The 12,057-nt window shown below is 47.0% G+C and overlaps 1 non-coding gene across 1 annotated transcript; it reads left to right on the top strand.

Moving 5' to 3' along the window:
* The first annotated feature begins 10,679 nt into the window (after positions 1–10,679).
* On the top strand, positions 10,680–10,754 carry Trnas-cga (transfer RNA serine (anticodon CGA)). Its single transcript has one exon. It is a non-coding gene; the product is annotated as a tRNA-Ser (tRNA).
* The last annotated feature ends 1,303 nt before the right edge of the window (positions 10,755–12,057 follow it).

Consider the following 12,057-nt stretch of genomic DNA (forward strand, 5'->3'; position numbering starts at 1 on the left):
TATTGTAACTGTGTGTTGAAAATGCTCAAAGAACACATATTGATGACGTTATGAGGGGTAGAATGCTAGAGCGACTGGAGGCTGCTCAAGCACAGTAGGTCGCAGTAACGGCCCTCAGTGTGCCACAGAGTGTGGTCTCAAGATTATGACAAAGATTCCAGCAGACAGGAAACGTGTCCAGGTGCTACAGTACGGGACGTCCACATGTACAACAGCACAAGAAGATCGATATCTCACCATCCGTGCCAGCAGACGGCCACAGAGTACTGCAGGTATCCTTGCTCGGGACCTTACCACAGTCACTGGAACAGTTGCCTCCAGACTGCAAGGTGCATTCCACTGAACCCTGGTCATAGGAAAGCCTGTAAAGCCATGTGTCAAGAACACAGTACATGGTCATTGGAACAGTGGTCCCAGGTTACGTTCACAGACGAGTCCAGGTATAGTCTGAACAGAGATTCTCACCGGGTTTTCATCTGGCATGAAGCAGGAACCAGATACCAACGCATTAATGTCCTTGAAAGGGACCTGTAAGGAGGTCGTAGTTTGATTGTGTGGGGTGGGATTGTGATTGGTGAGCGTACACCCCTGCATGTCTTTGACAGAGGAACTGTAACAAGTCAGGTGTATCGGGACGTCATTTTGCACCAATATGTCCCCCTCTTCAGGGGTGCAGGGATCCCACCTTCCTCCTGATGGATGATAACGCACGGCCCCACCGAGTAGCCATCGTGGAGGAGTACCTTGAAACAGAACATATCACACGAATGGAGTGGCTTGTCTGTTCTCCAGACATAAAGCCCATCGAGCATGTCTGGGATGCTCTCGGTCGACGTATCACTGCACGTCTTCAAACACCTGAGACACTTCAGGAACTCTGACAGGCACTGGTGTAAGAATAGGAGACTATACCCCAGCAGCTGCTCGACCACCTGATCCAGAGTATGTCAACCCGTTGTGCGGCCTGTGTGCTTGAGTATGGTGATAATATCCCATATTTATGTCGGGGTACATGCGCAGGAAGCAGCGTTGTAGCACATGTATTTCGGGACGGTTTTCTCAACATATCACCAATACCGTGGACAAAGATCGGTGTCGTGTGTGTTCCCTATGTTCCTGTGCTATTAGTGCCAGTCTTGTGTAGTGCCACGTTGTATAGCACCACATTCTGCAATTATCCTTAATTTATGTGCATGATTGTATATGAAGATTGTATCTTCATATATCTACACTCCTGGAAATGGAAAAAAGAACACATTGACACCGGTGTGTCAGACCCACCATACTTGCTCCGGACACTGCGAGAGGGCTGTACAAGCAATTATCACACGCACGGCACAGCGGACAAACCAGAAACCGCGGTGTTGGCCGTCGAATGGCATTTGTGCACCGCCGCCGTCAGTGTCAGCCAGTTTGCCGTGGCATACGGAGCTCCATCGCAGTCTTTAACACTGGTAGCATGCCGCGACAGCGTGGACGTGAACCGTATGTGCAGTTGACGGACTTTGAGCGAGGGCGTATAGTGGGCATGCGGGAGGCCGGGTGGACGTACCGCCGAATTGCTCAACACGTGGGGCGTGAGGTCTCCACAGTACATCGATGTTGTCGCCAGTGGTCGGCGGAAGGTGCACGTGCCCGTCGACCTGGGACCGGACCGCAGCGACGCACGGATGCACGCCAAGACCGTAGGATCCTACGCAGTGCCGTAGGGGACCGCACCGCCACTTCCCAGCAAATTAGGGACACTGTTGCTCCTGGGGTATCGGCGAGGACCATTCGCAACCGTCTCCATAAAGCTGGGCTACGGTCCCGCACACCGTTAGGCCGTCTTCCGCTCACGCCCCAACATCGTGCAGCCCGCCTCCAGTGGTGTCGCGACAGGCGTGAATGGAGGGACGAATGGAGACGTGTCGTCTTCAGCGATGAGAGTCGCTTCTGCCTTGGTGCCAATGATGGTCGTATGCGTGTTTGGCGCCGTGCAGGTGAGCGCCACAATCAGGACTGCATACGACCGAGGCACACAGGGCCAACACCCGGCATCATGGTGTGGGGAGCGATCTCCTACACTGGCCGTACACCACTGGTGATCGTCGAGGGGACACTGAATAGTGCACGGTACATCCAAACCGTCATCGAACCCATCGTTCTACCATTCCTAGACCGGCAAGGGAACTTGCTGTTCCAACAGGACAATGCACGTCCGCATGTATCCCGTGCCACCCAACGTGCTCTAGAAGGTGTAAGTCAACTACCCTGGCCAGCAAGATCTCCGGATCTGTCCCCCATTGAGCATGTTTGGGACTGGATGAAGCGTCGTCTCACGCGGTCTGCACGTCCAGCACGAACGCTGGTCCAACTGAGGCGCCAGGTGGAAATGGCATGGCAAGCCGTTCCACAGGACTACATCCAGCATCTCTACGATCGTCTCCATGGGAGAATAGCAGCCTGCATTGCTGCGAAAGGTGGATATACACTGTACTAGTGCCGACATTGTGCGTGCTCTGTTGCCTGTGTCTATGTGCCTGTGGTTCTGTCAGTGTGATCATGTGATGTATCTGACCCCAGGAATGTGTCACTAAAGTTTCCCCTTCCTGGGACAATGAATTCACGGTGTTCTTATTTCAATTTCCAGGAGTGTATATTGATAGGTGATCGTCATTATGACTTGGTAATCATTCCTCATATGCGTCATTTAACGGGTGCATACGGCCATTTTTATGGATGACAATATACAACCGCATCGAAAAACGCAGGTAGAGGAGCTCTTTGGAACGAGTGGATATTCGGCGAACGGACTGGACAGTCCGTTCACCCGCATTAAATTCCATCTAGCACATTTGGGATGCTTTGGGGAGGCGTATTGCAACTTGTCCACATGCTCCAACGACCGTCCAGCGTATGTTAGACACTGGTTCAGGAATAGAACACCGTATTATAAGAAAGTCTTACCAATTGATCAGTACATGGCCCGTGTTCGTGCCATCTCGTATTTAACATTCAGTTTTCTCCGTACTGCCACCTAGTTGTGTTATTTTAGATTACACTACTGGCCATTAAAATTGTGACACCATGAAGACGACGTGCTACAGACGCGAAACTTAACCGACAGGAAGAAGATGCTGTATATGCAATTGATTAGCTTTTCAGAGCATTCACATAAGATTGGCGCCGGTGGCGACACCTACAACATGCTGACATGAGGAAAGTTACCAACCGATTTCTCATACACAAACAGCATTTAACCGCCGTTCCCTGGTGAAACGTTGTCGTGATGCCTCGTGTAAGGAGGAGAAATGCGTACCATCACGTTTCCGACTTTGATAAAGGTCGAATTGTAGTCTATAGCAATTGCGGTTTATCGTATCGCGACATTGCTGCTCGCGTTGGTCGAGATCCAATGACTGTTAGCAGAATATGGAATCGGTGGGTTCAGGGGGGTAATACGGAACACTATGCTGGATCCCATCGGCCTCGTATCACTAGCAGTCGAGATGACAGGCATCTTATCCCCATGACTGTAACGGATGGTGCAGCCACGTCTCGATCCCTGAGTCAACAGATGGGGACGTTTGGAAGGCAACAGCCATCTGCACGAACAGTTCGACAACGTTTGCAGCAGCATGGACTATCAGCTCGGAGACCATGGCTACGATTACCCTTGACGCTGCATTACAGACAGGAGCGCCTGCGATGGTGTACTCAACGACGAAATTGGGTGCACGAATGGCAAAAAGTCATTTTTTCAGATGAATCCAGGTTCTACTTACAGCATCATGATGGTCGCATCCGTGTTTGGCGACATCGCGGTGATCGCACATTGGAAGCGTCTATTCGTCATTGGCATACTGGCTTATCACCCGACGTGATGGTATGGGGTGGAACTGGTTACACGTCTCGGCCACCTGTTGTTGCCATTGACGGCACTTTGAATAGTGGACGTTACATTTCAGATGTGTTACGACCCGTGGCTCTACCCTTCATTCGATACCTGCGAAACCATACATTTCAGCATGATAATGCACGACCGCATTTTGCAGGTCCTGTACGGGTGTTTCTATATACAGGAAATGTTCGACTGCTGCCCTGTCCAGCACATTCTCCAGATCTCTCATCAATTGAAAACGTCTAGTCAATGGTGACCGAGCAGCTGGCTCGTCACAATACGCCAGTCACTACTCTTGATGAACTGTGGTATCGTGTTGTAGCTGCATGGGTAGCTGTACCTGTACACACCATCCAAGCCCTGTTTGACTCAATGCCCAGTCGTATCAAGGCCGTTATTACGGCCAGATGTGGTTGTTCTGGGTACTGATTTCTCAGGATCTATGCACTCTAATTGCGTGAAAATGTAATCACATGTCAGTTCTAGTATGTTTGTTCAATGAATACCCGTTTATCATCTGCATTTCTTCTTGGTGTAGCAATTTCAATGGCCAGTAGTATACTTATGTTACTGAGTTGCTGCTTTGCCTGCCCATGAGTGGCAGCAGCAGCTTTTATCGATATAAGCCATGGTATTATCTTTGCTGGACTGCTATCACTTTCCGGCCGTCGTGTGTCGACCAGTATGTGGGAACTCGCCAGTAGTTAGTTCGGACCTGACAGTGTTTGTTGGCACGTGGCACAAATTCAGTCGGCGTATGGCAGCAGTGAGGTCCGGAATGCCATGACCCACCCGACGGTTGCCGACACACATAATTGGAGTGGGGACGACTTTGGTTGGTCGTCGGTCGGTCGTCTTGCCGTACGACGTGTATTTGTCCGGCGATCGCTTGTGGGTTGGCTGTGTGTGCCGACTCTTGATTCGTCCCTGTTATTGTACAGTCACTGCCGTTAGCATTGTCTAGTTCTTCGTGGAAGTTTTCGTGAAACTATGTGTAGTTTGGTGATTTTGATTGACAAGTTATTTTAAATGTTGTCGGCGTATCCTGTTCAACTTTTCCCTCGAGAAGATCGTACGCGATACCTTCCAAGAGAACGAAGGTATTGAAATGGAAGGTAAGAGACTGACATACTTAGCCTATGCAGACGACATCTGTTTACTCTCTAGGTCGGAAGAGGAGTTGGAGCAAGTGACCAAAGCACTAAAGGGGGCTGCCAGCAAATTTGGGCTAAACATAAACGAAGCTAAGACAGAGTACCTCGTTATGACGCGTTGTCATTGTCAGACTGCTGATCTCCTACAATCACTGCAGGTTGGGGGCCATTCCTACAAGAGAGTGTAAGAATTTAAATACCTAGGGGCACTTTTCACTGAGAACTCGTCATGTGAAGCAGAGATCAATGCCAGAATACAAGCAGGAAACCGATCTTACCACAGCCTAGCACAACTGCTTCGGTCCAAATCTCTCTCCAGACGGTTCAAGATTCGACTGTACAAAACCCTGATCCAGCCTGTTGTTCTATATGGCCGTGAGACATGGAGTATCCGGAAACAGGACTGCCATAATCTCCTTGTTTTTGAGAGAAAAGTACTTCGGAAGATCTTCTGTCCAGTTCTGGATGCAGGTACAGGGGAATGGAGGATCAGATACAACCAAGAGCTTGAGGAACTATACCAGCAACCCAACATAGCAGGAACTGTCAAAGCCAAACGAATGCAGTGAGCCGGCCATGTGGCCCGGATGGAGGATCACAGATGGCCTCGGAAGCTCCTGGATTTCACACCTACAGGAAAGAGACCGCCAGGGAGACCCAAGAAGCGTTGGACTCCATGGACTCCATGAAGGTTTAAAACAAATGTCAATAAATGTGTACGAATGGCGGATAGCAGCAATGGACAGAATACAGTGGAGGAGGAAACTTGTAGATGCGTGCGGTCCACTGGGTCTGATCACGTAGTAGTAGTAGTCGGCGTACTGGCTCTGAGGAGTCGGTCGGCTGGCGTGGAGCAGTGAGGAATTCTCGGCGAGGCGAAGTTTGGCCAGGACCCGCTGGCGGTCTCTGTGCGGCGTCGGAGAGTGTGGCGCTGTTCCCATTGTTACGAGGTCTGTGGTTCACCGACCCTGGACACGAAAGTTGAGTTTTGATTTAACCTACCTGCAAATCGAGATTGTTCGCATTGTGTCGTTTGGAGTTCGTTGTCGGCTGTTGGGATATTCCCGCGAGCAGCAACGTGGTTTTCAAGTTGGAAAATTCTAGCCACCCTCCGGTGGAGTTTGACTGTATTTGGTTATTAGAATTGAAGTGCACCAGCGGAATCTTCTGCCTTGTGACCGTTAACGTTCTGGAAACCTGCCCTGGGCTTTGACGTAGATTTCAGCCAGTGTAGTTTCCTCATCGTGTTTTTGGTGTCCACCACGGTGTGTAGTTTGGTAGCTCCGTGTATGATTGGTTGTGGCCGCCAATATCTTCTACGTTGTTCCGTTGAACTCCCTGTTGTGCCCTCGTAGGGTCGAGTGGAAGATACCTTGTCGGTGGGTCCGCTGACTGTCGGTCGGGTGGGTTGTCGTCGAATCGTGAATGGTTGGCGCGACTTCCTGTCTCACCTAAGCGGCCGTTAGTATTTGAATTACAGGCCAACCCTCGAACATCTGCGTGCCCTTGTGTGGGCTGTCTTTTTTTTTAAGTTTGTTCTTGTTGTTGGTAATTGTATGGCTTATAGCAGGTTTTGTGAGTTAAATTAGATTTGTTTTACTCTTAAGGCCTTCAGCCTAGTTTAAGGTACTTTCACGTAAGCCGTTTGACATTTTAAAAAATTTTTGAATTTTTAAGTCTTCGGCCTTCAGCCAATTTGAATTCAACTTGTTTACTTCAACCTACTGAATTTTTAAGTCTTCGGCCTTCAGCCGGTTTGAGTTTCTGTTGTTTGTTCTTAAGGCCTTGAGTCTAAATTAAAGAACTGTTTCACTTAAGGACTTTGGTATTAAAAAAAGACGTAGGAGTTTTAAGTATTCAACCTTCAGCCGATTTGAATTTAACTTTTTTACTTCAGCCTAACTAAAGAACTGTTCCAAGATAAGACCTTTTAAATTTCTGATTAGCTTGCCTTTAAGTTATTGGCCTTCAGCCGGTTTTAAATTAAAGTGGCTTTCAGCTGGTAATTCTCAAAGATTAAAGCTGTGTGTGATCACGCACCTTATTAAGAACCACTTCCAGCTATTTGTAATGTACAGGGGAGCATTATGAATGGCTGTGACTTCAGTGTAATTATTGTTTTTGAATAAAAGTGCCATTTCTGTTCTCATTAGTTTCTGTGCAATAGCGTATCATTCTATGTGTGGTCCAAGATTAATCGAGCTATGTTACTTGCCTGTGACGCATCGTGCGAAAATTATTTTTATTGTGAAAACCAGGACAGACTGACATAACCAAAGTAGTGGGATACCGATATGCACATATGCAGATGGCGGCAGAATTGTGTACACAGAGTACATACTTGCAGTGCGTTGGTGGAGCTGTCATTTGGACTCAGATGATTCACGTGAATAGGTTTCCGACTTAATTATGGTCCCAAAACGGGACTTAACAGACATTGAATCTCGAGTGTTGGCTGGAGCTAGAAGAATCAGGCGTTCCATTTCGGAAACCGTTAGTTGAGTCAATATCCCCAAACCCATAGCGTCAAAATTGTGCCGAGAATACCAAATTTCTGCCCTTACCCCTCACCGCGGACAACGCAGTGGTGACGGCCTTCACTTAACGTGCGAGTGCGGCAGCCATTGCGTACAGTTGTCAGAGCAAACAGTCAAGCAACACTGCATGAAATAGCTGCATAAATCAATGTGGGAAGTATGTCGAACGTATCCATTAGGACAGTGCGGTGAAATTTGGCGTTAATGGTCTACGGCAGCAGGTGTCCGGCAGGAGGGCCTTTGATAACAGCACGACATCGCCACCAGCGCATCTTCTGCGCTCGTAGATATAGCGGTTGTACCCTAGACGATTGGAAAATCGCTGTCTGGTAATACGAGTCCCGATTTCAGTTGGTAATAGTTGATGGATGTTCTAGTGTGGTGCAGACCCACGAATCCATGGACCCAAGTTGTCAGCATGGCACTATGCAAACCAATGGTGGCTCCATGAAGTATTTACATCGAATGGACTGACCCTTCTGGTCCGAGTACACCGATTACTGACTGAAAGTTATTATCTTCAGCTACCTGGAAACCATTTGCAACCATACATGGCCTTCATGCTCCCGAACAATGACATCATGTCACGGGACAGCAAGTGATCGCGAATGGTTAGGAACATTCAGGACAATTACAGAAAATGATAAGGCTATCCCCATCGCCCGACACGAATCCCATCGAACATTTATGGGACATAATCGAGAGGTCAGTTAGAGCACAAAATCGTGCACCGGCAACTCTTACGCAATTACGATTGGCTGTAGAGGTAGCATATCTAAACGTTTCTGCAGGGGACATCCAACGACTTGTTAAATTGTAAAAAAAATTTTGTTTGTTTATAGACGTTACGGCTAATAATGGAAGCAAGGCTAAAGAAAAATCAAGACACTTTCGTAGGATTTGTCGACCTGGAAAAAGCGTTCGACAATATAAAGTGGTGCAAGCTGTTGGAGATTCTGAAAAAAGTAGGGGTAAGCTATAGGTAGAGACAAGTCATATACAATATGTACAACAACCAAGAGGGAATAATAAGAGTGGACGATCAAGAACGAAGTGCTCGTATTAAGAAGGGTGTAAGACAAGGCTGTAGCCTTTCGCCCCTACTCTTCAATCTGTACATGGAGGAAGCAATGATGAAAATAAATGAAAGGTTCAGGAGTGGAATTAAAATACAAGGTGAAAGGATATCAATGATACGATTCGCTGATGACATTCCTATCCTGAGTGAAAGTGAAGAAGAATTAAATGATCTGCTGAACGGAATGAACAGTCTAATGAGTACACAGTATGGTTTGAGAGTAAATCGGAGAAAGACGAAGGTAATGAGAAGTAGTAGAAATGAGAACAGCAAGAAACTTAACATCAGGATTGATGGTCACGAAGTCAATGAAGTTAAGGAATTCGCTACCTAGGCAGTAAACTAACCAATGACGGACGGAGCAAGGAGGACATCAAAAGCAGACTCGCTATGGCAAAAAAGGCATTTCTGGCCAAGAGAAGTCTACTAATATCAAATACCGGCCTTAATTTGAGGCAGAAATTTCTGAGGATGTACGTCTGGTGTACAGCAGTGTATGGTAGTGAAACATGGACTGTGGGAAAACCGGAACAGAAGAGAATCGAAGCATTTGAGATGTGGTGCTATAGACGAATGTTGAAAATTAGGTGGACTGATGAGGTAAGGAATGAGGTGGTTCTATGCAGAATCGGAGAGGAAAGGAATATGTGGAAAACGCTGATAAGGAGAAGGGACAGGATGATAGGACATCTGCTAAGACATGAGGGAATGACTTCCATGGTACTAGAGGGAGCTGTAGAGGGCAAAAACTATAGAGGAAGACAGAGATTGGACTACATCAAGCAAATAATTGAGGACGTAGGTTGCAAGTGCTACTCTGAGATGAAGAGGTTAGCAAAGGAAAGGAATTCGTGGCAGGCCGCATCAAACCAGTCAGCAGACTGATGAAAAAAAAAAACCATAAAAAACAAAAAAAAGTTGCTATCACATTCTTATGACACAGTCATAACCGATTTCGGCCATACATTGACCATTTTCAGATTCTATAACAAAAGAAAATTTATATTAAGATCTAAAAATATGTGCAATATTTAACTAGGCTTATTAGTAATCTAACTGAATTTATGCGTAATAGGTATAGTTCATACCTAAAGGCGGCATACACTGAACACAGGTTTATGCATTGTCAAACTAGCTATAAAATGTAAAACACCGGTCTTGTATAGTTACAAAAAAATTGTTACATTTTGTTCCTCCCCTTGGCGATGGATGCGCGCATCCTCTATAAGACGGTCTTTATTTTTTATGTTATTTAACTGATTTAACGATCTGTTCTCTAATTTTAAATTTTATATACATTTGACCTACATATTAATAGTAAATTTGTCATATTTTAGCTCTTAAATCACTGTACATCTATGACGATATGTTCTTCATGTAATTACCCTACTTTCTGATGAAGTCACCCTTAGAGGTGACGAAACCTGGTCAAGGTATATAGAAAATCGATGCAGCCAGTTGGCAGATTTTTACAAATTTTTCAAATTTGTGTATACGGTTACTGCAAACCTCAGCCATGTTCAAAGTTGTCATATTTTAGGCTTTTAAAAAATAACGACCATCTTATAGAGGACGCGCGCTTCTAACGCAAAGGTGGGGGGGGGGGGGGTGGAACGAAATAAGCTAGTTTGACAACGCATGAACCTGTGTTCAGTGTATGCTGCCTTTAGGTATGAACTATATCTGTTTCGCGTTAATTCAGTTAGATTACTAATAAGCCTGGTTAAATATTACACTTATTTTTAGGTTCTAATATAAATTTTCTATTGTTATAGAATCTGAAGATTGTCATTGTATGGCCGAAACCGGTTATTCTGTCTCATAAGAACGTGATAGCGTCCATAAATACACAAAAAATTCCTCATTCTGGAAACATCCCCCAGGCTGTAGCTAAGCCATGTCTCCGCAGTGTCCTTTTTTTCAGGAGAGCTAGTTCTGCAAGGTTCGCAGGAGAGCTTCTGTAAAGTTTGGAAGGTAGGAGACGAGGTACTGGCAGAAGTAAAGCTGTGAGGACGGGGCGTGAGTCGTGCTTGGATAGCTCAGTTGGTAGAGCACTTGCCCGCGAAAGGCAAAGGTCCCGAGTTCGAGTCTCGGTCCGGCACACAGTTTTAATCTGCCAGGAAGCTTCAACCAAAAAATTTTTTACAAAATAATCAATTACTCACTCCATTGACAAAATGTCGTTTTTTCCAAAAACTTGTTCGTGCCACTTCTAGTTGCTTCACTATTCCGGGCAGAAGAAGTTCCTGCACTATATTAGGAGGTATCCCAGTGTATATTGCGGCTACTGTCTCGATAACAGAGAGAAACGTTGGACAGGCAACATCCCCCAGGCTGTGGCTAAGCCATGTTTCCGCAATATCCTTTCTTTCAGGAGTGCTAGTTCTGCAAGGTTCGCAGGAGAGCTTCTGTAAAGTTTGGAAGGTAGGAGACGAGGTACTGGCAGAAGTAAAGCTGTGGGTACCGGGCGTGAGTCGTGCTTCGGTAGCTCAGGTGGTAGAGCACTTGCCCGCGAAAGGCAATGGTCCCGAGTTCGAGTCTCGGTCGGGCACCCAGTTTTAAACTGCCAGGAAGTTTCATATCAGCGCACACTCCACTGCAGAGTGAAAATCTCATTCTGGAGGCAATTTTCAGTTTCCAGAGGGTCTTGGGACTTTCCGCCTTACACCCTGTAACAGTGCCCTCGCAACAAAAGTATTGCAGAGTTATTGCTTTAAACAGTGGAAAACTAACTTACAACGCATCTAAACTTAAACAATTTACACCCAACCACCACCTCCGACGGGGTGGAGATTATGCGTAATAGCGGAGCCAGCTGATGCAGAAACCGCTTTTCGCCACACAAAGTCGTTTATTTGGCACTTTTGGCGGTGGGCGGCGGTTTAGCCGAGCGCTAATGAGGGCGCGCGCAGCGCGACACACGGGCCGCTCGTTATAATTAGCTGCCGCGCGCGTAATGGCCGCCCAAATGGGACGCTGCATCATTAATGACGGCCCGATGCTGTTATTCCGCTTTGTTTGATGTTTAAGCTGCGGAGAATAATGCCCGATGCCCGCCGACTCGAGGGACTGCCGCACTTCACTTGCCAGATTACCCGCGGCCCGTTCTGCGTCAATGCAGCGGGGCTGGCACTGGTGACGGATTCGAATCCAGTCAGCCGGGTAGTAATCGAGGTTTCCAGAAGACGCCGGCGAAAGGATGCGCTGGCGCATATCAGCAACGTAACGGGGCGTGGTTACGGGAGGATGCGGACGTGCAGGTGTCTACTGGAGGTGACTGGAGGTGCAGACGATGGCAAAACGCTTTATTAACAATCATACGTGAAGGGAATCAGATTAGGAAAGGAGACACTTAAAGTAGTAGATGAATCCTGCTGTTTGTGCAGCAAAATAACTGATGGTGGC

The sequence above is a fragment of the Schistocerca cancellata genome, chromosome 3 (genome assembly GCF_023864275.1).
Source record: "Schistocerca cancellata isolate TAMUIC-IGC-003103 chromosome 3, iqSchCanc2.1, whole genome shotgun sequence".
NCBI classification, from domain to species: Eukaryota; Metazoa; Arthropoda; class Insecta; order Orthoptera; family Acrididae; genus Schistocerca; species Schistocerca cancellata.